The sequence below is a fragment of the Halichoerus grypus genome, chromosome 4 (genome assembly GCF_964656455.1).
Source record: "Halichoerus grypus chromosome 4, mHalGry1.hap1.1, whole genome shotgun sequence".
Taxonomy (NCBI): domain Eukaryota; kingdom Metazoa; phylum Chordata; class Mammalia; order Carnivora; family Phocidae; genus Halichoerus; species Halichoerus grypus.
In genome coordinates this window covers 188,353,757-188,381,391 of record NC_135715.1, presented here as the reverse complement: position 1 = coordinate 188,381,391, position 27,635 = coordinate 188,353,757, and the positions used below count along the sequence as shown (strand labels likewise).

The window sequence follows — 27,635 nt, the reverse complement described above, 5'->3', positions numbered from 1 at the left end:
CCTCCCACCTGCCACCGCCTTGTCTCTCTGCAATCTCCTCCCTTTACTCAGGCGCAGGCTTATCTCTCAGTTCATCCTTCTGACAAAATTTCTGACAAGTTGTGAAGCATGAGCCCTCTCCTCCCAGAGGGCACCACCACTGCCAGCCCAGACGGAAACTCTGCCGACCGCGGAGGCCCTGCCACTCAAAGTGCAGTCTCAGGTCAGAAAAGCACCTCCCCGAGACCTCCTGTGCCAGGATCTGCATTTTAACAAGATCCCCCGGGTGATCTCTGAGCACAGAGATCTGAGAAGCGCTGGGCTGGAAGACGGCAGGTGCAGCCGGGGACCAGCGTTTGTCCACACGCTCCCCTCACGTCAGGTCCTGTAAAAAAGACTTCTTGCCTGAGATTCCGAACCCCGTGTCTGTGAGTGCGTGCATGCGTGCCCCTGGCGGCTTTCCCGGTGCTGGGCATGTAACGGTGCTCGATCCCTGTGCCCCGACTCACGGCATAAACCGAAAACACCTAAAGGACAGAGGCCTCAAAGCAGCCGTGTGTATTCTGTACATACGTTAATCGGCCATCTTCAGAGGAGACAATCTCATCCTGTTGTCCATACATCAATCTCGAGTTGCTAAAAGGATTAGTGGGGTCCTGGGACGCCACCCCAGCACCTGCAGCCCCACTCTGAAGCCCGACGTTCTGGACTCTGAAAGTCAGAGCAGCTTATAAATGGGCCCATTGTCCCTGCTGCTCTGCTCCCTTTCTCAAGTTCACCTGGCAAAAAGATGATCTGTGTTTGTGTTTGGAAGCCAGCTCGCTCATTGGCCAGGAGAGCGGCTCACCTCTAAATGTCTGGTCCAGGGGAGAACAAAGAACGTGCTGACGGAAAGAGTCAGGCCACGGCCCGAGCCGGAGTGGACCGGGCCCACTGCACTTGGCTTTGTAGAGAAGGGCTGTTTCTGGCCAGGGCGTGGGGGCCCTGGGCTCCCCCTGGCTGGGGGCGCCTGGTACCACTGGCCGGCATTAGCAGGCTACCCGCACCCCAACACCAGCAGGGGTGGGGCCTCGTAACGCAGACATGCGTGCAGAGGGCCAGCCCAGCCGAGAGCCACGCCAGGGGCCCCCACTGCCCACTGCCTTCCCTAACACTCTTTTGTCTATTCTTAAAGATAAGCTTTCTTTTAGAATAGATGCAGATTTACAGAAAAGATGTGAAGATAATGCAGGGAGTTGCCATATACCTCCCGACACCCAGTTTCCCTTTTACTAACCTCTCACATTAGGATGACACATTTGTCCAGAGGATGAACAGATGCAGACACATATAATAAACTAAAGTCCATTCTTTAACCAGATTTCCCTGCCACCACCCCCCCCGCCCCGCCGGCTATCCTTCTTCGGTCCCATCCAGGACACCACGTGACATTTAGTCGGTCTCCCGAGGCTCCTCGTGGCTGTGACAGTTCAATTCCTGCCTCGCACCCCAGGCTTCACCTGTCCAGGCCCCGAACTCTGCAAAGCACGAGGCAGCTACTGGCTGGGCCACGCTCGGCCTGCTCCCAGGGGCAAGACCAAGATGTGTGCCAGGCGCATGTCACACGCGCCTGTAATCAGGGTGAGTTTTACGATTATCCCCATTACAAATTGCCACGTGTCCCAGCCGGGCAGGCCTGCTGTGGTTCGAGGTGCACTGTATCCCCCTCCAGTGTGGGCGCAACCAACTGGCTCAGATCCACCTAATTCCCTCCCTCCTCCCACTCATTGGCCAAAAAGCACCCCAACACCACCCAGTCAACACACAGGGCACCATGGGGAGGGAGGAAGTAGCAAGAAGCCGGAGAAGCTGTGCCCAGCAATGACTCCCTTGTTTATTTCTGAGCTAGGAAAGCTCGTCCATGCCAGCAAGGGCAGGAGCCCCGGGTCTCCCTGAGCACCGAAAGGGCAAAGCCCATCCCTAAGGCAGAAGCCTCAGGGCTGGTCAGGCTGAAGCTTCCAGGAGCTCTTGCCTCAAAGTCGTGCCTCAGGATCGCTGTTAGCCTAGAGCCCTGTGTCCTCCTAGAGCCACCCCACCCCCTCCGCCCAGCGCAGTCTCTTACCGGGAGCACGTGGGGTCAAGTTCACAGATCTCTGAATGCGTTTTCCCACGGCTGGTGAGGAGCTGGCCCACAATAAAGGAAAACATTCCTTCTCGGGGGTTCAGGAGAAGTTTCCCAACCACACCTGTCAAGCTAGACCCAGAAAAGCCCTTCGAAAGGGGCTCACATTCCATGTGGGCGGGGCTACCTGCAGGCCCCCCCAAATCCAGGCTTCAGAAAGGGGAGCAGGGCGGAGGGAAGTGAGAGAAAGCATTCACTGTCTGCTCCAGAGGGCCCGAAGCATGTATTTCTTCCCCCAAAGCTGGAGTGGCTGCTAGGCTGGTGCCTGCCCCATGAAGGGCGGCTGACAATGCCTCGCTGGCTTGCTTTCAGAACAGAGGGAGCACTCACGGCTTCTGCCCAGCGAGGGTGTCTATCGAGCTGGGGACGCCTGCCGGAATCGCAAGCAAGGCTGGCCCGGGTGCGCAGGAGAGGGTGCGCTCCTGCTTTCGGTCACCACGCAGTGCGTGAAGAGCTACCGCCAACAACGGCCCCGGGAAGACAGCGTTCCACCTCACGCCGGGATGGCCATGTCGCCGAACACGTGCAGGGGACGCCAGGGTGGCCAGCCAGCGCTTTCCCACCGCTGCTGAGCGAAAAAGCAGGTCTGCAGGACTGAGCGCGAGTGACCCCATTTCTGAAATAATGTCCAAGTGATATTTATCTCACAGTGATGGAGGTATAGGCAGTCAGGTGACTTTTAATTTCTTCTACAGGCTGCATTTTCTGAGTCTACGAGAAGCACAGATCGCTCATACACAAACAGACCGGACAATGAACGGCCAGCCTTCATGGGCCCTGGGCAGCCTCGAGCCTCAGGTTCCAGGTCCCCAGGGCGATGTGGGTGTTTTAGATGTTATTCCTCACACTGGACTTCCATTATATGGGTTCTTGAAACAATTTGCAAGGGGGGAGGTGGCTTTCTGAGAGTAATGCCGGGAGAGGGCTTGTTCCCTCTTTTCATGAAGAAACGTCTCCTTCTAAATGGTCTACTCCAGAAATAAGCTCCCCCAACAACTGTGTGATAGGAGAAAACCCCGGACATCTCGAACAATTCACTAGAGTCTTCATTTTTACCCCAAGCCCTGTTTGTACCTATATAGTAAAGAAAAAGGCTTGTGGAAAACAATTTATGGAAAATCTAAGTAACTAAGTGCCATTGAGAAGGAGCAGACTTGCCCACAAGCATGAAAAGACACTCACCGTCAATAATTCCTGAATGCAAAACCACAAGGAGGTACCACCTCACCCGCATTAGGGTGGCTACCATCAAACCGACAGAACGCAGCAGGTGCTGGGGACCCTGCGGAGCTGGGACCCTCGTGCCCTGTAGCTGGGAATGTAAAAAGGTGCAACCGTTGTGCAAACAGCATGGTAGTGCCTCGAAAAATTAACAACAGAAGCACCAATATGACCCAGCGATCCTACCTCTCGGTATATACATCCAAAAGCATTGGAAGCAGGGTCTCAAAAGATATTTGCACACTCCCGTGCATAGCAGCGTTATTCACAAGAGCCAAGAAATGCAACCCAAATGTCTGTGTGTAGATGAACGCATAAAGAACATGGGGTCTATCCTCACAATGGAATATTATCCTGTCTTGAAAAGAAGGAGGTCCTGTCACCCACTCTGCCACGGACGCACCTTGAGGACATTACGCTGAGTGAAAGAAGGCAGTCACAAGAGGACAAATACTGCACGATTCCACCCAGAGGAGGGATTTAAAACAGTCACGTTTATAATAGAGCCAGAAAGCAGGAAGGTGGTTACTAGGGGCTGGGGAGAGGGAGGAATGGGGAGATGTGGTTTGATGGGTAAGTTTCAGTTTTGCAAGACGAAAAAAGTTGGGGGATGTAGATGTCTTTACACTACGGAACTGTGCACTTAAAAACCATCAAGATGGCAAATTTCATATTATGTGGTTGTTTACAATTAAAAATAAGTCAGTAAGATTTTTAAAAAGAGAGGGAGGTCATAGGGGCGCCCGGGTGGCTCAGTGAAGCATCTGCCTTCGGCTCAGGTCATGATCTCGGGGTCCTGGCATCGAACCCCGGGTGGGGCTCCAAGCTCAGCGGGGAGGTCTGCTTGTCCTTCTCGCTCTGCCCCTCCCCCATCTTGTGCTCGCTCTCAAATAAATAAATAAAATATTAAAAAAAGAGAGAGAGGGAGAGAGGGAGGTCATATATACCGTAGCCTAGTTCGTTTGCTCAGGTTGCTTATGAACAAATATGTATCTGGCAGCGCCCTGCAGCTACACACACACACTCTTTTCAATTCGGGCCTGGTACCCACAAGACAGGTCTGAAGCAGTTAAAAAAAAAAAAACCCTCCACTCCCAGTTGTTTGATGTGGCAAAAAGTGACCCTGCTCCCCCAAAGCTAATAAACAAAAAAGACAAGTCTACCTGCACGCCACCTGGGAACACACAGACACAGAAACCTGAGCAGTACAGGTCAGCAGAATCCACCGCGGACGGAAGGAATCAGCCAAGGTCAGTCAAGGTCACTTAACCAAGGAAAGTGGTCTAGACCCTGGGAGACAGCCCGCTCCAGGGGGAGAAGAGAGACTCACTTTTCACCCTCTATTGTCTGTAATACTTGGAATTGTTACAAAAGCACTTGTTATTCTTATAAAACGGATTTAGGTACACCAAAAGCTTAGAAAAACATCATCTTGGGAACGATATCTGAGATGCGTATTCCAATGGGGTGGGGGGGTGGTCACTCTAACCTGGTGATTTTCTGTCTTGGCTGGGCAGAGTCACCTTAAGATGCTCTTAAATTTAGAGATGCAGAGGCCCCAGCCCCAGGCCGACTGACTCTCTAGGGGAGGGACCTGTGCGATAGTTTTAACCTTCACAGGTGATATTCTAAACCTGCTGAGGTTTAGAGATTCACCAAGACCTCCCCTGTGGTCACAAGAAAAGTAAGGATGCTGCCTGTGCCAGGTCTCAGTACTGATGCTGGAGACTACAGGGTTCTGCCCAGATCAGCCGGAACTGAGACACCAGGACGCCGAGGCTCACTGTGTGTGTGTGTGTGTGTGTGTGTGTGTGTGTGTGTGTGTGACAGACAGACAGACAGACAGACAGATGGGGGCGGGAGGACTGTGGAGTTCTGCCCAGAGCGGCCAGAACTGAGACATCAGGACGCTGAGGGTCACTGTGTGTGTGTGAGAGAGAGACAGACGGACAGATGCCACAGGGAAGGGGGGATATTTAGCCTTAAGGCCTTGGGAGGAGAGTCCCACCAGGCAGGAGGCAGCAAAAACAAGGACCAGTGGTACAAACACGCATCACTTCCGGAACCATGGTGGAATCTTAGGGACTGGCCTGGAGGATGCAGGGAAGAGCAGGCTGGAGATAAAAGTGCTCAAAGGCCAGCCTGCCAGTCCCTGTAGGCATGTCACGCCGAAAAGTTTAGGCTTACTCTACAAAGCCAGGAAGGCCTCAGAAGTCTGCAGGCCACATCGTGTTTTCAGTACTTGGGAAAGAGCAGAGGCCACGGGTGAACCGTGTCCAGCACGCTGAAGCCGCTGGTGTGCGTGAAGGACTCAGTCAATGAATGGGCGGCAAGAACAAGGGGGGGCGGGGTCACAGAGCCACTCCGCTCACAGCTGACGTCAGCACACACGGGCCGTGACGTGACTGCGGAGTCCCACAGAAACCCAGCAGTACACGTACCACACAACATCCCCAATACAGAGAAGGGGGTGCTTTGAGCACTGGGGTGGGGGCTGGGACCCAGACCCTCACCATAGCCCACAGTCATCCCCAGATGAAAGCATTAAACATACACAATCAAAACCATATGCACACAAGACCGCAAAACCCACCTAATTAGATATCCCCACACAACAAAAACTGGGTAACAACAGACGCAAAAACACACACGTCAAACTTCTCAGTGAAAACTGGGCCGTGGGAAGAGGAGGGATGGAGGACGGGAGCCTGGCCAAGAGTCTCACGTGGCCCAGGGAACAGTCCATGAGAACCAACCCCGCACACACTCTTGACACTCTGGTGATTCCAGTGGGCATGCTCTCCGTTCTAACCCCAAACCAAGGAGAAGGAGCTCACCAAGAGGGCCGAGAAGCAAACTCTTCAGATCAGGTGGCGACAAAACCAATGGTAGCATCACTACACCGAAGAAGAACAGTCCAGAAAGGGGGCTTTCAGCCAGTGAAAAGAATCGCTTACACACGGCATGAAATCCATCTAAAGCAAGACGACCCACAAAGGGGGACAGCTGAGTATCAGAAAACGGGACTGGAAATGTTGAACACACACTAGAGAGGATTTTTACACTGACAAAACTGTAAAGTGACAAAAAGATCTGATTATCACGCTGAAGACACGGTTAGCGGTAATCCGGAGAGAAGGACGTTCCCCGCAGTCACGTGAGGGAACGTGAGCCCAGCTCCCGAAATCCGATAGTCCCACAGACAGAACATATGGCACCCACCACAAAACACAACATCACCGATGAGCTGAATTTAATCGACCTACATCAAACTTCCTATCCTGGAGAAAATGCGATTGCTGTGCGAGTATCCAAGGAATACCCGAAAACACTGGGAGCATTCTTGAAGCCTTTATGGAGCCCCAGTGCAGTCATACCAGAAATTAACCAGAAAATAAGGGGGAAGAAAGCGGGAAAAACAGAAAAGGAAAAACATGAAATACTTGAAAAAATAACTCCCAGTTAAGGAGGATATTAAAATAGGAGCCGAGGACTCCTCAGAAAGAGCAAGCTCAGTGTCCTGCTGGCTCCAGGCAGTCATCACATGACGATTTCTGGGGGGCCCCACTACGGAAACACAACTGTAACCATGCATCCCCACCGGGGTTCTACTGATGCTGCCCCTTCCGTTTATACCCTCTGGGTTCAAACATTCTGGAACCTTCCATCAGTCATCACCTTTACCACAAAGCTAACCTGAGTTCCAGACCTTCTGGGCAACTATAGCCTGCCATTCATTCCATCAGCCGTGGCCCGGTTATGAAGGACCAGGTGGCCCTGGGCCTGAGGGAGGGAAGGCCCAGTGGGGCTTCTCATCTTGTACTAATTCTTAGTTCAGTATATAGCGGCTACTCAGAAAGGCACCACAAAATGGGAGATATCTGAGGGCAAACTTGTTAGGTATAAAGACTTATCTCTGAGCATCTACCACTCAGGGTCGTGAGGGTCCGTGATTCCAGATGATCTCAAACAAGAGCGCCGTACGGTGCCTGATGAGCGGTGTGCATCTTGACAAATGACAGCTTGGATGGAAACAAGGGGGACGTGGTCACACAGCCCCACGTCACGCGGGAAGGCTCACGTGTGCTTGCCAAGTGTGAGGGCACAGTGGGGAGAGAGAACGGACACTCTCTCCTGCCCAGCTCCCCACCCTCCCGGCATTAGGGTCTCCTCCACCCCCACCCCCAATCCCTCAAGCCTTGGCTCCTGCTGGTGGACTGGAATCATCCAGACCACCCATGTGGCCATCACCTGCCCCTTCTCATCTCAGCTGAGACCTCACCTTGCCTGCCTGGTCACACCACTGCCCCCCACACTGCTCCTGGGTCGGGTTCTGGTTAGCAGCTCGTTCATCCCGGGGTTTCTCTGCCCTGGGGGAGACCGGACACCCAGTGTGGGGCAGAGCAGTGTGGTGGTTGATAGCCTGGACTCCAATCTGGCTTCTGCACACACAGCTCAGACAAGTCTCCTACCCTCCTGGTGCCTTAGTTTTCCCCTGTTCCACAAGGATGGCAAGAGTCCCTCCCCACACCGGTTGTAAGGACAAAGCCATGGGATGGCACACAGCAAAATGTCAGTGACGTCTTAACTACCACTATTAGCTATTACTACTATTATAAGCATCACATATCTGCGTTATGCAAGACGCCCAGGAAAAATCCAAAGAAGAGAGGAACTACAGAAACACGATTTGTTAGCAAAGTGGCATTCCATAGTTTTTTAATACTTCTATTATCAAGCATAATGTTCACTTAATTAAAGAGGCTGTTTATACTTTCTCTGCCAGACAGGCGACGTTCGCATTAATTTGCCGTCTACGAAAATGACTTTATTTCTGAAGTTTCTGAGGATCCTTACAGTTCAAAGCCAGACACGGGGGTCAAGGACGCAGAAGCCCCGCAACCTGGGAAGCAAGATGGGAAATGAGGCGCTCGTCAAACTGAGTCAACCCCGCTGCAGTGCTTGCGAGCAAATGCCCTTCGGCGACACGTCTGGGGTGGAGTCATTCGCGGTGATCTTTGTCCTTCCGCGCGGAGGGTCTACGTATGCGCGGCCCACTGCTGCAAGCGCAAGCCCCGGGTTCACGGTCAAGTGTTTGGGTAAACATCCCTCCCCTGTCAGTTAACACCCAGGCATCAGCACCGCGTAATAGTCTTTACTCCCTTGTACTGCGTATACTCGCTGGGTCCCTGGACACGTTCATGAGCCTCTTGGCTTCGGTGTCATCATGGGTAAGAAGGGAACGATGCCACTTACCCCCTGGGTTTCCACAAGGGTCCACTGGGCGAGAGGCCCCGGCGCAGACAGTATTAGCTACTGCTTCCGGGTCTCCTCTTCTCTCCCCAAATATTTTAAATGTAAACATGACTTTGTTTCATTGAAGACAATGGAGGGGGCTGGGGGCGGACAGGTGGTGACCACCCCAATCCCCGCCCGCCGATTTTCATATTCAAACAACCATGATTTCTGTGCACTCCCTTCCAGGCCTGTCTGCGGGCTCCACAGAGCTGCCTATTTGTAATTCCCGGCGGTAAAATCTGAAGGCAGAGGACAACCACAAACAACCTGACATATTCAAAGTCACACTCGCTCAAGTTTTCCCCGTAGTGCCTAATTTACAGTCCTCCTCAAAGCCATAAATGGGCATTTTGTCGTGCACGCCTTGCTCACCTGTTACTCGCGGCCTCCAACACGGCACTCCCCTCGGGGATCCCTGCCATTTTCTCCAGGCTCCTGCTCATTGAAATAACCCGGCTTCTTCCCAGAAAAATCATCAGGCTCCCAATTTAGCAAGCAGCCAATTTCTCGACAATTCCACTAATGACACAAAAGCGGTGTTTATGACATCATGTTCCAGCTCTTAGATAAGTTCTTTTAACCTTGAAAAAGGCATGGTTTTACTCCGAGCACGTTGAGGACAGTTGGTTGTCCTCCCGGGGCAGAAGGCGGCATGGAAGGTCCTCCCCAAGTAGAACCAGGATTAGCCGGGTCAATGTGGGTTAAACACAGAAATCCGCTGGATGGCCAGCAAAGCCGCCACCTCCCAGCAGCTCAGGCTCCTGCGGCCCGAGAAGGGGGCTGTCAGGAGGGGAAGGACGGCCCAGCCTGGTGGGTTTCAGAACCTGACAAGGAAGGCCGGGGATCATCCTGTGTGCCGCTCCGAGGGCCATGGGCCAGGGGCACAATTTGAAACAGCCGACCTCGGAGAGGTGTTCCGATCTATCTCTCGGGGTCCCTCCCATGCTGTTTTCACTGGAAAACCTCCCCTTCTTTCTCAATACCTTTTTCTTTCTGGAATATAAAAATGCTGCGGCTCTCTTTATCATCTGACGGCTGGCTTAGTTTCCAGTGTCATTTTGCTAACAAAGGTAACCCTCAGCACTGTGCAGAGGGGTCATTCAATCAGATGATCTTATGAGACTCTCCGAGTAAGTCGGGAGGGAGAGGCAGCCATGTGGGTCACAGGGTGGGGTCACGGGAGCCCCCCAGGGGGGCAGGGGTAGGGGAGATGAAGGGTGTGAGGAGGTGTCCAGGATGAGGGGCGGGGTGTCAGGGCACCTCCCAGGTCCCTTTCAAGTCATGACTACACGTTTAATGAAGTTTTTCCAGTGCCTGAAAGTTCAAAGCTGAATAAAGCCCAGAAGGGCTGTTCCCTCCAGCCACCTGCCCCTCGCATCCCCTGACAGGTGCTTCCAGAAAGCTGTCACCTGGTTTGGTTCCTGGCACTGACTCAACCACCCAGAGCCCCCCCAAAACCCCTGCAGGTGCCTGCCCAATTCTTTCATCTCTCACTTAGTGGGGCTCTTGCACGAAGCATGTCCTGACCCCCCAGTACACCTCGTGAACCCTGACCTCTCCTCCTGGGTACTGGTGGCCACTTGCCCGGCAGAGACCTTCCCCAGTGGTTTCTCCATCACCCGCCTGGAACACAGCGGGCTCAGTGCGAGTGAGGGAATGAAGGCTTGTGAGTCCAACAGCTCATCAGGAGGGGAAGAGGGCCAGGGACAGCATCCCAGACAGTTACAAAAGGCTCAGCTCTCAGACCCAATCTAGGGGCTCTCCACCCCCCAAAACAAACCACCAGTGTGAATGAGCAGTCCTCCGGCCTTCCCAGCAGCCCCCAAAGTGCTGCCTCATGTCAAAATAGGTGAGCAGTGACTCATGGACACAGTGGTGCCAAGACCAGAGGCGGCAGCCAGGCCCCTCTGCAAAGCCACGCTCAGGAGGCGGGCCAAAATATATTCAACCCATAATTTAGTTTTCCTCTCTTGCCACAATGAAGAAGTCCTGTGACACCAGACCGCAGTTAGAAATCAAAAGGATGGCCTCCCTGTCCGGGGAAGGGATTAAGCACTTTCTCCTCTTAATGAACCTGGAAGTTGTAAACCAAGTCTGGGGGGAGGCCCTGCACCAGATCCAACTGCAGTCCACCTCGCCAGAGCGGATCCAAGACGCCGCCTCACACAGCACTCCTGACACCCAGAAGGACGTGACCCCGGGGGCGCACAGTGACCGTTCATGCAGCTGACCGCAGGGAAATCATCAGCCATTCACCTCTGGGAGGGAGGGGGCCCTGAGGACCTCCGGACAGAAACACCTCCTGTGTTCTCAGACACACACCTTCCCTATATGTTGATGTTTCTGAAACTGGTGTTTGAGTAGGGCGCCTGGGCGGCTCAGTCGGTTGAGCATCTGCCTTCGGCTCAGATCATGATCTCAGGATCCTGGGATGGAGCCCCATGTCGGGCTCCCTGCTCAGCGGGGAGGGAGCCTGCTTCTCCTTCCCCTCTGCCATTCCCCCTGCTTGTGCTATTTCTCCCTCCCTCCCTCTCTCTCTCTCTGTGTCAAATAAATAAAATCTTTAAAAAAAGAAAAGAAACTGGGTGTAAGTGTACATCCTAAAATTGAGCTGTGCTTTCCCAACCCCACCCCAAAAGCTCACAATGCAGAGCGTGAGCAGTTGGACAGTCAGGAAAGAATCCCCACAAATGTGGTACAGGCATTTCTAAGCCTGGTCTTAAAGTTCACCCAGTTGTATACAATAGTCCTAGAAACTCTTCCCAAGGTCACTGCCTTTGGAGATGCTTTTCTGAGTAGCGACTACACATTCATCCAACTATTAATATAATTAGAAGTTCTTTGTAGATTTTAAGCACAATAGTGGCAAAAAAAAAAAAAAAATTCATTCGAAGGAAAAACTTCCATGTATTGAAAGATGTATGCATCAAGATATTCACTGCAGAGCTCTTTATAATTTCAAAGTGACTGGAAACTGTCTGTGAATAAGGATTTTTAAATAGGGTGCATCCGGGTACCATCTGAGGATCTGAATCTGTGTTTATTGATGTGAAAATATGTCAACAACAATTTTAGATAAAAAGCAGTTTTTAAAAAGCGTAGCATTCATTCGAAAGATCCGTATAAAAAGAATTGCTATGCACAGAACAAGTCCCCACTCTATGATCCTGCTTTGTTTGGAAGTTTCTAGACTTACATGTGACAACACTGGAAACTCAGAGAAAAACATCCAGTTCAGACCAGACTGGTTCTCATGGGTGGCAAAGTTCCAGCGATGTTAACTTTTTTCTCCTTTTGCATTTTCTAATATTTCCAAAATGAACATATAATTACTTGGGTAATTAGAAAAAACTCAAGTGGAAAGGTTTTCCTTTCCTTTTTTTTTTTTTTTTAAGAAAAAAGAAGGAAAAATCACAAGAAAATATTCCCTAAACAATTCGTTTATCTAGAAAGTACTTGTATTGAACCCAACACACTTCTCATCCCCTGCTCACGGTCAGGCCTTGGAAGACCCGGGCTCGGTGGCCTCGACCGATTGGCTGCTGGTCCCCACACACTCGATCCGACGTGTGAGCCTGGGCCACAATCTGCTGACTCTATCCCTTGCATTTCCTCCAGCTCCCAGAAATCTGAGGAATGGGCCAAGGATTGGGGGAGCTAATCCTTATTGAGACATTTACCAATACATCATGCAACTAGTCTGCGCCCGCGCACATTTCAAAGGTCAGACTGAACACCTAAAAATATCAAAGCCCTGCACTCCTGTTTAATGCAGATGGTGAAACATCACCAAAAAAATCTCTATTTACTCAATTTTTAAGAAAAAGTCCGCAGTGCACACAGGACTCACAAAAAACTCCCCAGGATAGGTACGGGGCCCAAGGCCAACACAGGGGGATGATGCAGTAAAATCCACATCTCCACGTTGACATCTGCCAGGCCCCAGAAGTAAGTACTATCGCCACCATGTTACAGATGAGAAAACCAGGTCTTGAAGGAGTCCGAAAAGTTGTCCAATGTCAAAACCGGAAGGATACAGAAGCCCAAGATTCGAACACAGACCGGTGTGTGGGATTGAGAGAGAGAGCACAAGTAGGCAGAGAGGCAGGGAGAAGCTGACTCCCTGCTGAGCAGAGCCCAACGCAACTTGGCGCTCGATCCCAGGACCCCAAAATCATGACCCAAGCCGAAGGCAGATGCTTCACCGACTGAGCCACCCAGGCGCCCCTAGCCACTTAATTCTTAATAAGGATTCTCCTTGAAGCACATACGACTTTCGGTTGTGCAAATCGGACTGTTTCATCATGGATTGATTAAAAAGAAAGAGCCATTTACAGAAGACTCCGCCACAGTGCCTGACACAGAGGAAAAGCCCAATAAATGGGTGAAACCACAGAAAAATCCCTATGTGAAGAGGTGGGTAGGAGTATTTCAAGTGTGTGTGAGCGTGTATGTCCTCAAATAGTAACTATGAATCTGAGAGATTCTGAGCATCTAAATGTCAAATTACCTGAAACTGAATTTCTCAAGCTCTTAAAATATTTATAAATAAAATATCAAGTGAAGGAACCGACGAAGCTCCCGCCTGGAGAAAAGGAATTCCTGGGGGCCATTTCCCTCCTTTCCCGGGACTGGCTGGGCCAGCGTCTGCCACCGCCCGGATTATGGATTACAGAGCAGAGAAGGTTCTAGCATCTGTCTCTGAGACGAACACACGCTCTTCCCCAAATGAACAGCCCCGAAATCACAGGTGGTTCTAACAAAATACAAGCCAACTATGTTCACTACGTAAACTCTAAAGAACTCATTTTTGATGTGCGGCCAGTATCTCGTCTCCCATGACGTCCCCCAGAGTCGGCACCCTCTGACAAGGGCTGGAAAGGTGAGCGAAATGGGAAATTTGGGTTTCCTCGTCTGGCACTATAAGGGTAAGATATCCAACAGCTGCCTACCAGCACAAAACCAGGACCCCGAGGGATAGGGCTCTCCTCTTGTGAACATCTTGAACACTGATTTCTGAAACCACAAAGGGAAAAAAAATATCCCAACTTCTGCGAGGGGTATTGGGATGGGGGCCACGGGGAGGAACTGTGACACCGGACCAGAGCCGATGACCCGGTTTACCTACCACCACCACCCTCACCACCGTCCACTGAGTGACTCTGGTCTTAGGCCTCAGGCCCAGCACTTTACATGAAGTATTTATAAGTATTATATCAGCTCCAATAATTATTTCCAGTGAACTTTCAACCCAGTGCTTTTAGCGACGATTCTCAGGGTAATAAAAAATATTTGAATGCACATGCATTTTTTCAGATATTCCACTTACTTCTTTGTATCCAAAACTTATTAAAAATTCAAATCCTGGGGCGCCTGGGTGGCTCAGTCGTTAAGCGTCTGCCTTCAGCTCAGGTCATGATCCCAGGGTCCTGGGATCGAGCCCTACATCGGGCTCCCTGCTCCGCGGGAAGCCTGCTTCTCCCTCTCCCATTCCCCCTGCTTGTGTTCCCTTTCTCGCTGTGTCTCTCTGTCAAATAAATAAAATCTTAAAAAAAATAAAAAAATAAAAAATAAAAATAAAAATAAAAATTCAAATCCTTTCAAAGTGGGCAGTGGCGTAAAATGGGTAAACAGAGGTGGGGCGAGCCTCTCTGAATGAAACGTTAAATGTCAGAGCGACCGGGGTGCCACTTGACAGAATTTATGAGTAAGCTGATTACTATTCACAGGCCAGAATTCTTAAAAGCCAGAAATTACTTCTGTCACATATTGTGCATTTGGAACTGCTAAGACGTCTAAGAAGAGAATATTAATGCTGCCTCCGAATGGTTATACGGTAAGTAACCACCCGAAGTGATCACCTGGGTCAGCCCCTGTCTCCACCTGTCAATCTCCTCATCCATGGGACGTGCTGTCTGGCACTGAGGATGCAGCCATCAGTGAAATGTGACCGGTGCCCAGCAGCGCCCAGCCTAGCAAGACAGCGGACATGCAAGAAGCAGCGGGTCAGCTCCCGACCTCGGGGACTCAGGAAAGATTTCTTGAGAAGGAGTCTAAACTGGGTCTTAGGGACCAAGGAGTTCCCCCCGCCACAACAGCCTGAAAAGGCATTTGGAGAAGTCTTTTAACCTGTTCTTCCTGAAGACAACCACCCCCATCCATCTCCTTCTCTCACAGGGCGTGGGGGCACTCACCGTCCTGCACCACTGTGGGCTGGCCCCCGCATCCCAGGCCCTCCGTCTGACCCAGCCCTGGGTCCCTCCTGTCTCAACACCATCAAATGACAGTCCCGTTTCTTTTACCACTAATATTTTCCCATATTCTCTATTTTTTCTAGAATCTTTCAACTACCACACTCACACGGTTCTGACAAGCCAAACCCAGTGGCCTCCTGTCTTCCCGTTGTTGCTTCTTCGATCAACCCCACAACTGTCCTGTTTGCACTGGGCTCCCAACTGCCTTCCTCTACACCCCCACCTTCTGCCTGGCTTCAGGGACACACACCCCGCCTGTTCTCTCCTCCAGCTGCTTCTCCACTCCCTCTTTGGCCTTCCCGCCCCATCTTCATGAGGTGAGCCAGAAGTGTGCTCCCAGGCCCCCCGGCTCATGCTCGAGTCTCCAGGGAGCTCTTCCACGCTCATGGGCTCAACCCTAAGGAAATCAGGCCCAAGTCAGCCCTCTCAAAGGGCTCGGTCCTCCTCGGATCAGCAGGCAGACCCTGCAGGTGAACAACCCCAGGGACGCCTCCTTAAATTCTACACCCCAGGGGCCTGGCTTCCCTCCTGCTAGTGTCAGACCTGCTAACGAGGCTGGCTCAGATGTTTAAGGACCCTCCCCCCTTCCCATGTGCTTGCTGCCTCCCAAGGAGCTCTCACATTTTAAAATAATTTTACTGCTAATTGTGATAGAGAAAAAATAATCAGAGTTATGTGTGCAACCAGTTCAGACTGACAAAGCTCTTAACCAGTGAGTTTCTCCTGTCTTCACTTGGGTGGTCCCGGGAAGCTCCTCTAGACTCTGGCTCTCTGCTTTAACACCAGAGATCAGCTCATCAAACCCACCCAAGGAGCGGTCTCTCCAAGGACAGAGCTCCTGGCTTCATCCTGACCCCTTCTTCCACGAAGACCCTTCTCTGTTCTAGACCAGCAAGAGCAACCAAGGCAGAACAAGTATGTCGATCACCACCCATGGAAGGAAAGAGTCAATGGAGTAAGGTCTCCAATTGGCAACTGGAAAGATCTGGGCCTCTGCCTGCCTTTCCAAGAACCTGGCCCTAAAAACCTCCTTGGCTCCTCAAGGGAAAGTTGCAACTCCAGCCTCAAATACAGGGTCTGCCGTCCCTAGTCCCATACCATTCCTCCATCCCTAGTCCCATACCACTCCTCCATCCCTAGTCCCATACCACTCCTCCATCCCTAGTCCCATACCACTCCTCCATCCCTAGTCCCATACCACTCCTCCATCCCTAGTCCCATACCACTCCTCCATCCCTAGTCCCATACCACTCCTCCATCCCTAGTCCCATACCACTCCTCCATCCCTAGTCCCATACCACTCCTCCGGTCTCCTTCCCACAGACTCCCTACCTCAGCGTGGAGGATACATATGAAAAGGGGGATTCTGATGGGGAGGTTTTAGAAACTGCCGGGGTCTGGGTCCCGCCCTCAGAGATTTGCATTCCCCTGGGGATCAGGCTGGCAAAGGTGGATTTTTAAAAACCTCCCAGGTGATTTCAACATACAGTATGTTTTGAAGCTGGCCAAACAAAGCACACCACCCAGTGACATCCGAACCCTCTCCCCGCCCACCTGCTGGGCAGACATGGTCCCCGAAGAAGCCAGTTAACCATGTGGCCGGCTCTGTAAGGGGGGCCAGCAGGTGGGCCCAGTGTGGTGAAGGGCGAGCTGCAGCCGGCTCTCGCTGGCTCACACGGGTGGTTCAACAATGCCAGCCCTGGGAGCTTCCCAGTGGCCACAGTGCGGATGTTTAGACCACACCACCGAAACCAGCAGGTGCAACAGTGAAGGTTCTTTGTTCCTTTCCTCCGAGCAGGTTTATCAGCACACGGGCCTCCTACACTGGGAATCCAGGAAAGGACACCTGTATTCCCTTCAGGCCTGGGGACTAGAACAGGCTTCCGTGTTCCTAAAAATGGGGCAGGGTTTCCCTCAGTCCCATAGCCTGGGGGAAGGGGGAAGAGGGAGAGAGGAGAAGATGAATCACAGGAGTCTGGAACCACAAAAATCCTTCCACAGGAAGTATTCTTTTCAATTTGTTCAAAAGCGCTGGGCTAACAGGAACCAGCAGAGAGTTTCTCCAGAGACGAGCTTTTAATGAGCAGATAAGAATAATCTCCTCAGTGTGTCATTTATTTCATTGTGAAGTGGAAGGTGGAATCCTTATCTTACACTTACTTGAGAGACTTCCCATAATCTTTATCTTATTCTCGTGACCTCGGTCTGCCGGGAACACCCTCACTTCATGGTACAAGGACAGACTTCACGGGGGCTCCTGTGCGAGTTACCCTGACTGCAACAGCTCAGTCTTCCAAAGAAACCAACCTGGACCCTGCAGACAGGGCGAGGACAGAGCAGACCCCCAGGAATAAAGGTACAACCCGGCTGCCTTCCCCTTAGGCTGCAAACATTTTACAGGTTTTAAAGATTTCGTCGCCTTCAGAGTACAAGTTCTATAACTGTGTAGGGCAGGCTTCACGCGCCTGTCATCATGCCACCCGAATGCATGAGCGTCTTTGCTCTCAGCACCCTGGGAGATGTGATTAAGAGCGCTGGGCTCAGGCACTTTCAGGTTCAATTCCCGGCTCTGGCACTTTGGGACCACTGTGCTGGGGGACTACTTAAATCCTCATAGCTTTCCTGTATAATGGAACCCCACACGGTTTGGGTGAGGATCTTAAAGTGTGCATGCATGCCAGGCCCGGTGCTTCGTAAGCCCTCAGCAAATGACACCTCTTTCTACCCCTAAAGCACCCCAAATCTCAACTTAAGTTAGGTGAGCTCAGTACACCGCTCTCCTTCCTGACATCCTATTGGCTTACTGACAGTTAGGTCTGGGCAGGCACCAGTCCACCTGGCGGATGGGGGGGTGGGGGCTGATGCCCTCTGTGGGATTCACCCTTCCCTCCTTGAAACACACCACCCACCCCTTGATTTCTAAAATACCTTCTGTGTGCTCTGGCCTTCGGAAGGCTGAATACTGACAACCTTTCCCTTAGGATGCTCGGCCAGGTGGCATCAGGTGCTGTTACATAACACGAGGATGCCCCCAGGGCCCACTGAAAAGCAGGCTCAGGCTTCCTGAGACATCCTGCATTAAGTAGCAGGATTGTTCCCTGGGTGTTTGGGGACTCGGTGAATTATTTTTCTGTCACTCCTCCAGAGGGTGATGGCGGAATGTGGGGCTTCTCTTGTGCCAATAGCTGGGAAGGCAGGCGGCCTGGCGCTGCGCGGGGAGCTGCGGGTCGACACTGGGTGGCCCCGGGCTCCCCTCCAGGCCAGGAGCAAAGCTGGCCAGAGCACTCTGGGTGAAGTCTCCGTAGCTGTTTGGGTTTGGTGACCCTTCCCGGTTCCGGCTAATCAGACAGCGACCTCAAGACAAAGAAGTCCTAGCGCCCAGCTCCAGGGCCTTCGGAAATATCACAGGGGCCTGCCTCGAATTCTCAGAAGAGAAATCACACCACGGTCCAAATTCAGGTGCTGGACTTGAAAAATAACAAAGCTAAGGAAAACCCACATGGCTGGACCAAAGCCCCACTTGCTAAAACAGCAGCTTCTACTCAGTCAAAATAAGGCTGATACCCGAAACAGGGAGCCAGGGAGGAGGTCAGCAAGGGTCGAACTCCGTGGCTCTTCACCTTGTTCAGGCCAAGGACTCCCCTAAGAAGCTGAGGGAAGCCAGGAGGCCTCCTCCCACAAGTAACTGGCTGGGATCTGAAGATTTAAATGGGGGAGGGAGTGGCCTCCCAGGACCCAGGGGCGTAAACCCCATTCACATTAGCGTCACCTCACAAACAGAAGAGAAACCATTAGAATAAGAAAAAGTCCATTCCAGCAGCCACAGGAAAGCACGTCCAGGCTGCTGGGTAACCAGCAATCAAGTTAGCAAACAACAGCAAAGGAGAAAATCCAGGAAGACTCCCTCTTCCTCCCTCCACCGAGAAAATTAAGAGCATAATACTAACTGGCAGAGAGCCCAGTTAAGGACACTTAGCAGCAACTTGTCCAGCCCCCTTTCTGGGTGCTTCTGGAAATCCCCCTGTGTCCAGGCTGGGATCAGCCACTAGACCTCGGGCAGATCAAAGTGCCGGTGGGATCCAACAATAAAATAATGAAAACTATCAAATGACAGACTGAAGCCCCGCAGACCTGCTATGGAGAGGCTCTTCCAGCATGGTTTCTATGCCAGGAGAACAAAAGGCAACCTGTGTGCTCCTCTCCCCACTCCGGCTTTGCATACCTGACATTAACAAATGGTGTGAGTCCCTATTCATTGTTTGAAAGGGCCACAGAGTGTGGTGCCTGAGTCCTGGAACAACAGGAAAAAATTAAAGCTCACAGAAGCTTCTGGGGCACCGCAGATCTGAGCTGCTCATTGTTCATTTAGTAAACAAGTGAGCCGTAAGACAAATCCCTAGGAAGCCAGGTTTGTTCACTTTCCGAGTCCTCCCAGAACTAACTGTTCCCTCTCGGATCAGCATGGCCTTGGCATTCCACAGATGGACAAGCATCGGGCCTGGGCAACGGGGGACCTGTCCCTTACCCTCTCCACGTCCACCCATATGCAGAAAGCAGAAGGGAGAGGCCCATCGGGGAGTGTGGTCTCCTTCCAAGCCCCCACCCACGCCCACCCCCCTTTGTTGGGCAGAATGCACAGAGCCGGGAACCAGGAACGTTCTCCAGGCTCCACCGGACATTCCTGGAGTCTGTTTCCTGGTCAGGACGGCCAGGTGGGAGGTAGACTGTTTAATTGGATGACGGCAACAACGTGGAAGAGCAAAATGCTCCCTAGCCCCTTAAAGTACAGTCGCTGTCCATCCAAGGATGTCAAAACGCTTCACAAACCACCCATTAATTTTTATGGTGGCCTGAGAAGCAGATTGAGAATCATTACCTTCATTTTTACAAGGCAAGTAACCAAAACCACAGGGGAAGGTGGAGAGGCACCAGGCCAATGCAGTCTTAGCCAGCGTTCTAGGCTGACTGCTTCCTTCTCTCTCCACCTCAGGCCCACAGAAAGGGAACTGGTAGCCAGCTGAGAAGGCAGCCAGGCCAATAAAGCTGAACTTAGGTGTTCAGAGACCACCATGCTTGGAAGGGTGGGGAGGGGAGAGTTGCATAAAGGATTACTTTGATTTAGGCAAGAGAAGCTCCGGCTGTAACTTACTCATTAAATCGGTAAGCCGGTGACCCCAAGAATGCAAACATTAAAGGCCGATAGGAAGAGTGGGATCACGGATGGCTTCTGTCTTACTGTTTACATTTGTCTTTATTTTTTCCACGTTTTCTACCCAAAGCGTATACTGCTTTTGTGACCAAACAAAAGTTATACGAACTTATTACTGATAAAGGACACAGTACAAATCTGCAGCACTAACTTGCCAAGAAAAAGCACGAATAAAATCCAGCCCGGCGTCCCCTTTCGAAATCTCACTGATGGTGAGGCTCCGCAAGCCTCTCCGCCCGTAGAGGGCCCGCCGCTCTCGCATCGCCCAGCACCCCGGGGAACGGCCAGCGCCGGCCTGGTCCCCCGGCTGCAGGAGCGGCCCCGGGCCAGGAGCCGCCCGCACTCCCGGGCACCACCAATCCGCAGCGCGGAGCGGGCTTCCCGGGAAACATCACTTAGAGAACAACGTGCCTCTCTTCCAGCCGTCCCCACCCGCCGGCAGTCCGCGCTGTCAGCTCGCGGCTGCTCGCTCACCGGACGGCCCAGCCAGAACCCGGGATTTGCATTACCATCCTAAAACCAGGCATCTCCTAAGTTGAAATATGCATTGTCACCAACAAGTTTAACCCGGGACCGCTCGCCCCCCTCCCCTCCCCAGAACCGCGCGAGGGGGCGCCCCGGGGACGCGTGCGGTCGCCGCGCCGGGCCACCCCGCAGGGCCTGCCCGGGAGGCTCCAGGGCCGGGGGAGAGGGCTCCGCGGGCGCACGCGGGGGCTCCCGACAGAGGCTCGGCGCCGGGAACCCCGGCCCGCCCGCCTGCACCTAGGTGACCCAGGCGCCCGAGCGGCGGCGAGGGGCGCGAGGCTTCCCGAGCCCAGCGCCAGCTGTGCCCGGGCACCCGGAGCCCCGAACTCAGGCGGCGGGGGAACGATCGGTGCCCACGAGGGTGCGAGCCCGCCGAGCCCCGGCAGGCGCCGTGGGAGCGAGGCCGGGCACTGGGCGGGAGCGGCCCGCAGGGGACCGCCGGACTGCCGCCTGCCTACCTGGCTTGCATTGCGTCCCCGCGGGCTCCTGCGGCTCTCCTCGCGGTCTGGGAGCTCGGCCCCACCGGGGGCGCGCGCGGCTCCGCGGGAATCTCCGCGCGAATCTCCGCGCGAATCTCCGCGCGGCGGCGGCGAGCGGCCAGGACCGCCGAGAGTGCCCCGAGCGCTCGGCCCGCGCCTCCCCGGACCGAGGGTGGTCCCCGCGCCGGGGCGGGGCCGCGGGGGCGGGGGCGGGGCGCGCGGGGCGGGGCGCGCGAGGCGGGGACCAGGGCGGGAGGGCAGGGGTGGTCTCCGCGGGGGTGGAGCCTGGGGGCAGGGCGGAGCCTGAGCCGAGGCCACTTGGGAGACAGGGGGCGGGAGAGAAAGGGGGACGCGGAGGGGGAACCAAGCGCCCACCTCCCGAGGCAGATCGGGCGGGGGCGGGGCAAACACGGAGGGGGCGTGGCCGATCTGGGGAGGCCCAGAAGCCCGGGAGGGGTGTGGACGAGTTGGGGGGGGTGTGGGGGGTGTGGGGGCAAAATGCCGAGGCCGGAGGGGGCGCGGTTTAGCCAAGGAGGCTGCGAGACCGGGGCGGGGTGGGAATAATTAGGGGGCAGGACTAAGTAGGGGCGGGGCTTAGCTGAGGCCGCCGACAGGCCGAGGAGGGGGGAAATGTGGATAATTAGGGGGCGGGGCCGAGCCGTTGGTGCCCGGAGGCCGGGGGTGGGGGGGCGAGTGCGAAGGGGGCGGGGCCGAGCGGGGGCCATCCGGAGGCCCGGGCGGGGTGTGGTTTGCTGGGGCTGGGCGTGCGCGCAGGGGCGAGGCCGAGCCGGGGCCGCGGGGAGGCCGCCCGGGAGCGAGCGCGCAGGCAGGGGGTGGCGCCGCGTCTCCCGGAGCCCCAGTTGGGACCCCGCCTTGGTGCCTCCTCATCTTCCTCCTCCGGGCGCCAGCCGGGGAATGGGTTACCGGCCGCTGGGCGCCCCCGGGGTCTTGGTCCCTGGAACAAGCAGATCTAGATACAACAGCTTCATCCTTACCTTTTGGTCGCGCTCCTGTGTTCCTTGCACCCCCGCCATCCTCCCATCCCTTCTCGGGGAACCCCACACGGGGACCCCTGGGTGAGGTACGGCTCCGCGAGCGTCGGCCAGGACGCGGAGGGTGGTACCTAATGCTGAGAATCCTGCTTCCAACACACGGTGGGAGGAAGGCAGTGCAGGGCTGTGGTAAGTAAGGCGAGAAGGAGGGCAGTCACATTGAACATTACAAAGGAGAACTTCCTGCTGAGCAGAGTGCAGGAGGAATTCATAGCATCATAACCATTTCCACTTGTGTCCCTATGCCTGGCACCTAAGAAGAGCTCAGTAGATGCTCAATAAATGCTCAGTAAATTGCACCACCACTTACTGTGTGGCAAGCACTTTCCATGGAATGACACACTTAATCCTCAAAAAATCCCGTACTTGACTACTCTTTTTAGTCCGTTTCACACATGAGTGGACTGAAGCTCCGAGGGTTGATTTGACAGCAAGAAAGTAGTAGAACCGGAATTTGACCTGAGGCCACTCTGGAGGTTGCGCTCTAACCACGTGGGGGACTACCAGCTGCCTTGCTGCGGGACTGGAGTCCCCCCTGCAGGACTGAGGGCCCCCTACAATGCAGAAACCTGGAGGAAGCACAGGTCTTTCCTGGGACAAAAGCTCTCATTTATTGATCCAGGTCTAGACCTAGACATCCCTGGAGGTGTTTCTCACCATTACCTAGCAAGGCAGATATTCTTAACTCTCATTTTATAGGTGACTTTAGACCTTATGTGCTGTATCGTGATCTCATGGGGCACATGAATCTAAATTCAAACCCTGGATTTTCTGAATCCCAAGCCTTTGCTGCTCCCTCTGTCTTGGAGATCTCCCTTTACCTAGGGAATCGTTTTCTTGATTTGCAGACCGTGTTACATTTTCAGAAGGATTCACAGGAAGACAGAGATATGGTTCAAGAAGGGTGGAGATCGGGGTTCTGATCTGGGTGTGGGCAACTGAATTCCTGAAAATGGATACAGTTAGCCCTAAAATGTATGCCGCAGGCTTTGAAAGGAGCCTCAGAGAGGAAGAGGACGTCCAGGGGGCATGGCGGGGGCCCAGGGAAGTCTCAATAGTATAGGGACATGTGAGGAGCACTGACCCAGGAGCCAGCCTGCTGGACTCCAGTCTCTGGCGAGTTATTTTACCTCTCTGTGACTCAATTTCCTAAACGAGTATGAAAATTCAATGCTGCCTGTGAAGTGTTTAGCAGATAAGCACGGATTAGCGTTCAATAATTTTCAGCTACTGTTATTACTGCTATTCCGAATGACATCCTTACTGTGTAAAAAATGTCTGTAATGCATAGGAAAGACAAAACAGTAGAAAATTAGAAAATAAACAAAAGGTATGAAAAGACAATGCCGAGAGGCACCACAAATGGTCCAAAGCGTGAAAAGCTCTGCAGCCACACTGATACAGGGCGTAAGAGCATCACACGAAGATAATCAAATAAAGCCAGAGTCCAGTCTGGGAGAAGCTGAGCTCATTGAGGAATGAGCAGTAAGGAAAAGACAATAAAACCACGAAGAACAAAGTACTGTGGACATGCAGGATACAGCGTGAAAAAACAAAATGCCGGCTCATTTTGCCTGGGGGCATGCAGAGAGCACTCCTGATGGCATCCATAGTTGTACCAAGGGGACTTGCTTTCATGGTGTCATCAGCATCTTTACACCACCCCACATCTTAGGAGAGGTATTCTCAGAGGTCAGAAGGTCTAAAGACTGGAGGAAAAAATGTGAGCCTACTATCTATACTTTTACTACCATAGTTCGAATTGCACTTGAGCCTGGTATGAGCTGGGTGACATTACACGTTTAGGTGGAGGTTGTGTGTGGACCGTTTCGTCTTTCCTGCTCTGGAAGGCAAGGAGGTCTCAAGATGTTGCTTCCAGTTGAATGTATGCTTTCTCGTTCCACCAGTTTTTATTACTTGCCCTTCCAAAGACAAAAGAAAAGAAAAAACCGTAAGATATTCATAACATTCCATTACTCGGTAAACATTTCTAGTGGGAACATGTACAGCAAAATCAATAACTTAGTGTTTTAGGTACAAAACGAATGCACGTTTGTTTCAAAGGATACAAATGATTAGAGAAGTGGGTAGTGTAACAAGTGGGCATCGATCCCCAATTTCATACCCTCTCCCAGGATTCCACAATGAACAGTGTGTTATTATGTGTCCATCCGGACACTTTTCCTAAACATTTACAGATGTGTCAGTGTGTTTGTACATGTATCTATCTTATATGTGAGTGTGATGTGAACGTGTATACACACTCCCATATCTGTAGACACATGCTCAAATACATTGAGAATGGGGGCAGTGCTTGCTAGCAAGGACTAAGTGAGACAATACGTGCAGATTGCTCTGTGTGGTGCGTACACGGTCTATAAACATACGCTATTGTCATTATCACTAATACACACACATACTTACAACTTGTTCTTTGATTCACATAAAACCCAAGAGAGCAATCCTAGTCTTGCATCAGCTGTACATAGAAATATCTTTTTTCAAGCCTCCTTGATAACTCAAGTAGTTATCAAGGGGGCGACCACGTTGCTCCGAGGCGGAAGGGTTGATGAGACAGTCTGAGAGCGTGAACTTCAGGCTTCAGACTTGCCAGGTTTCTCCCTGAGCGTGGGCTCCTTTTTAAGGGCGTGCACTCCATGTGCAGGGAAAATGCTGTTCTAGGAGGTCTCTTGTGAGTAGGAAAGTAAAATGCACAGGTAGGTTAGAGGAAGGGGGTGGGGTGAGTTTGGAACATGCACCTCTATTATTTCTGTCAACATGCACCTCTATTATTTCAATGAACAATAGGTTAAAGCTAATCCACCCCAACTGCCGCCACCAAAGATTCATGCTAGGGGCTTCTCAAAATAGACACAGCGGGACCAGACATAGCAGCTCGAACAATAAAACTCCTAGGGGACACATACTGTACTTTATTCTACCAAGCTTGCTCATGTTATAGCATTCTGGCCACCTATCAAATACACTTCCCATTAGGGTGGAAATACTCCGAAATCGCATGTGGACCCATCATGAAAGTGTCTCTCTGTGGACAAGAGCATTCTCAAAGAGGAAATAAAAAGAGTAATGTTCTTTTGGCGAAGTGAAATCAGTAATGGCCCAAACGCCCATGGTAAGAGGAAAATAGAATAAAAAGATACAAAACACAGCTACGGGAGAAAAGAAGAGCATAAAGCATGGGATATTTTTTTAGTGGGCTCCATAAAACAGGCACTGAATCATCAATGTGGCTGAATGGAATTTCATATTTGTTGTCTGTGGCTTAGAATGTGAAAACTGTAGCCTGGATAAACGCCTTCTGTGGATTTAAGTTGAGGGAGGAGGTGGTCCTCGCATGAGTCATAAGCCTAAAGAGTGAGATTTGTGCATGTGAGAAGTATTTATTGACCACCTACTGTGTGCCAGGCCCTGAGAATCTGAGGCTGGGAGAGACAGAATCAGCTTGGCTCTCTTGGTGCCGAGAGTCCAGCGGTGACTTGAGACAGGAGAGGGGCCAACCTACTGGTAGTATGTGCTCTAAAGGCAAGCGCCAGGGGCTGAGAAAGGAGACACCTGCCTTAGGTATGACAGCCAGACAGGGCCCTCTCGGGAGAGGTGACATCAGACCCAAAGTGAAAGGAGCCAGGGAGGGGCATGCCAGGCAGAGGGAACAGCATATATGAAGACTTTGAGGCCAGAAAAAGCTTTTCACCTTTAGGAAACTGAAATGCTGCCCTGTGTGACTGGGGTGAAAAAGTGAGGTGAAGAACGGGGACAGGTGAGAACGGACAGATGGCAGGGGCTGGACCCCCAAAGCCCATTTCCTATGTAGGGATGTGGGGGTTCAGATGCTGCTCCATCTTCTGCCACTCCTACAGCAGCTCAGAGAAAGTTGCTTTGCTAAGAATTCTATCAGGCACTAGCTTTACGAGAGAGAGTGCCTGTTGTCAGGAAATGTTGGGTGACCCGCCTGCCATTCTGGGAAGCCTCCGTCCTTGCAGCCCTGAGATGCTGTAACACTGGGCACTCCAACTTGCTGTTGTCCTTAATTAATCCATACACACAGGGGCATAATTAGGGCATCGCTGGAGCACACGATTCTCTCATGCAGAATCCAGAAGGGATGCCAACAAAACAGTCGACTGAGGGGAGTTCTGTGACTTTCAGGAAACTTCTAGAAATACTTCTAAGTGAATATTCATTTTCTCACTCATGTATTCAGTTACTCATTTAACGATTATGTCTAGAATGCTTACTGTACATCAGGTGGTGTGCTAGACACTGGGGATAAGACGATGAGTATATTCTAGATCCTTCTATCTCAGAAGCACACAGCTGGGGAACAAGCCATTAGGTTATAGCGTGGTTAGTGGTCCAACACGTGCCAGGACAGCCACCTGACCCAGCCTAGATGTGGGTGGGGGTGGGCATCCTCACGGCTGGGTGGCAGAGGCTGAGTGCAATTGTTACAGGTGTAGAAACGGGAGGAGGGGCGGCGCCCAGGAGGGGTCTGCCAGTGCCAGGCTTGGAGGCTGGAGGGTCTGTGGGCAGGGAGGGAGCAGCTTGCCGCGTGCAGCGGCGGGCACGACGTGTCTGTGGACACACACACAGGCCAGCTCCAACACCGGGGAGTCCTGCGGCGCCCGGGACCCCAACTGCGCAAGGCCAGGCCTCCCCACAGGGAGTATTTCAATGTCAAACTGTGAGAATTTAATAAAAGTGCTCAGTCAGTTTGGGAATAGACGGGAGACATGACAGTTTTGCAAACCATGGCCAATTTTGTGAGTAGAAAATAGCATGAACAGCAGAAAAGTCTGCCTGGAGGTCTGATATTTACCTGGATCTATTCAACGGTAAGCACATGGCTTTTCCACATGGCCCGGGGTAAGTAGCTTTATTTCTTAAAAAAAAAAAAAATCAGTTACTACTGGTCATGCCAACATAGGTTTAAATTGGGCTTAAATATGGGTTTAAATTAGGGCTAGAGTTTTCAGAACCTGTGAAGGCCATCAAAATGCTGTAGTCGGGAATGCTAATTCCTTTCTGCGGTGCCCTCACCACGAAGCACGCTGCTTACCCTTCCTGCTCAGAGCCAGTTAGGAAAGACCGTTAGGTGGTTTTCAGGTATGTCCGTGCTGTGGGAAGCAGAATCTGGGGAACCTTTAGGATCCTAATGTCTGCAGTCTTGCAGGAAGAAATTAGTGTTTATAAGAAATAATTATTTGCAAGAAAAGGAGAATTATACTGTAAAATAGTACCTTGGTCCAAAAGCCATGTCTCACATAAAATCTAACTACCAAGGGGCACCTGGGTGGCTCAGTTGGTTAAGCATCTGCCTTTCGGCTGAGGTCCTGATCTCAGAGTCCTGGGATCGAGCCCCATGTCAGGCTCCCTGTTCAGCAGGGAGCCCCCAAAAAGTTAACAACAAGCATTGAATTGCTGGCTTCCAGTGTGTTT

The 27,635-nt window shown here is 52.3% G+C and overlaps 1 protein-coding gene across 2 annotated transcripts in view; it reads right to left on the bottom strand.

The window, feature by feature from the left end:
* Positions 1-21,312, bottom strand: part of SH3BP4 (SH3 domain binding protein 4) — an 85,365-nt gene extending 64,053 nt beyond the window's left edge. For both annotated transcript variants that reach the window (XM_078071487.1, XM_036091843.2), the window contains exon 1: positions 21,106-21,312. The gene's annotated coding sequence lies outside the window, so the exon portion shown is untranslated. The remainder of the gene's footprint in view (positions 1-21,105) is intronic.
* Positions 21,313-27,635: the final 6,323 nt, after the last annotated feature.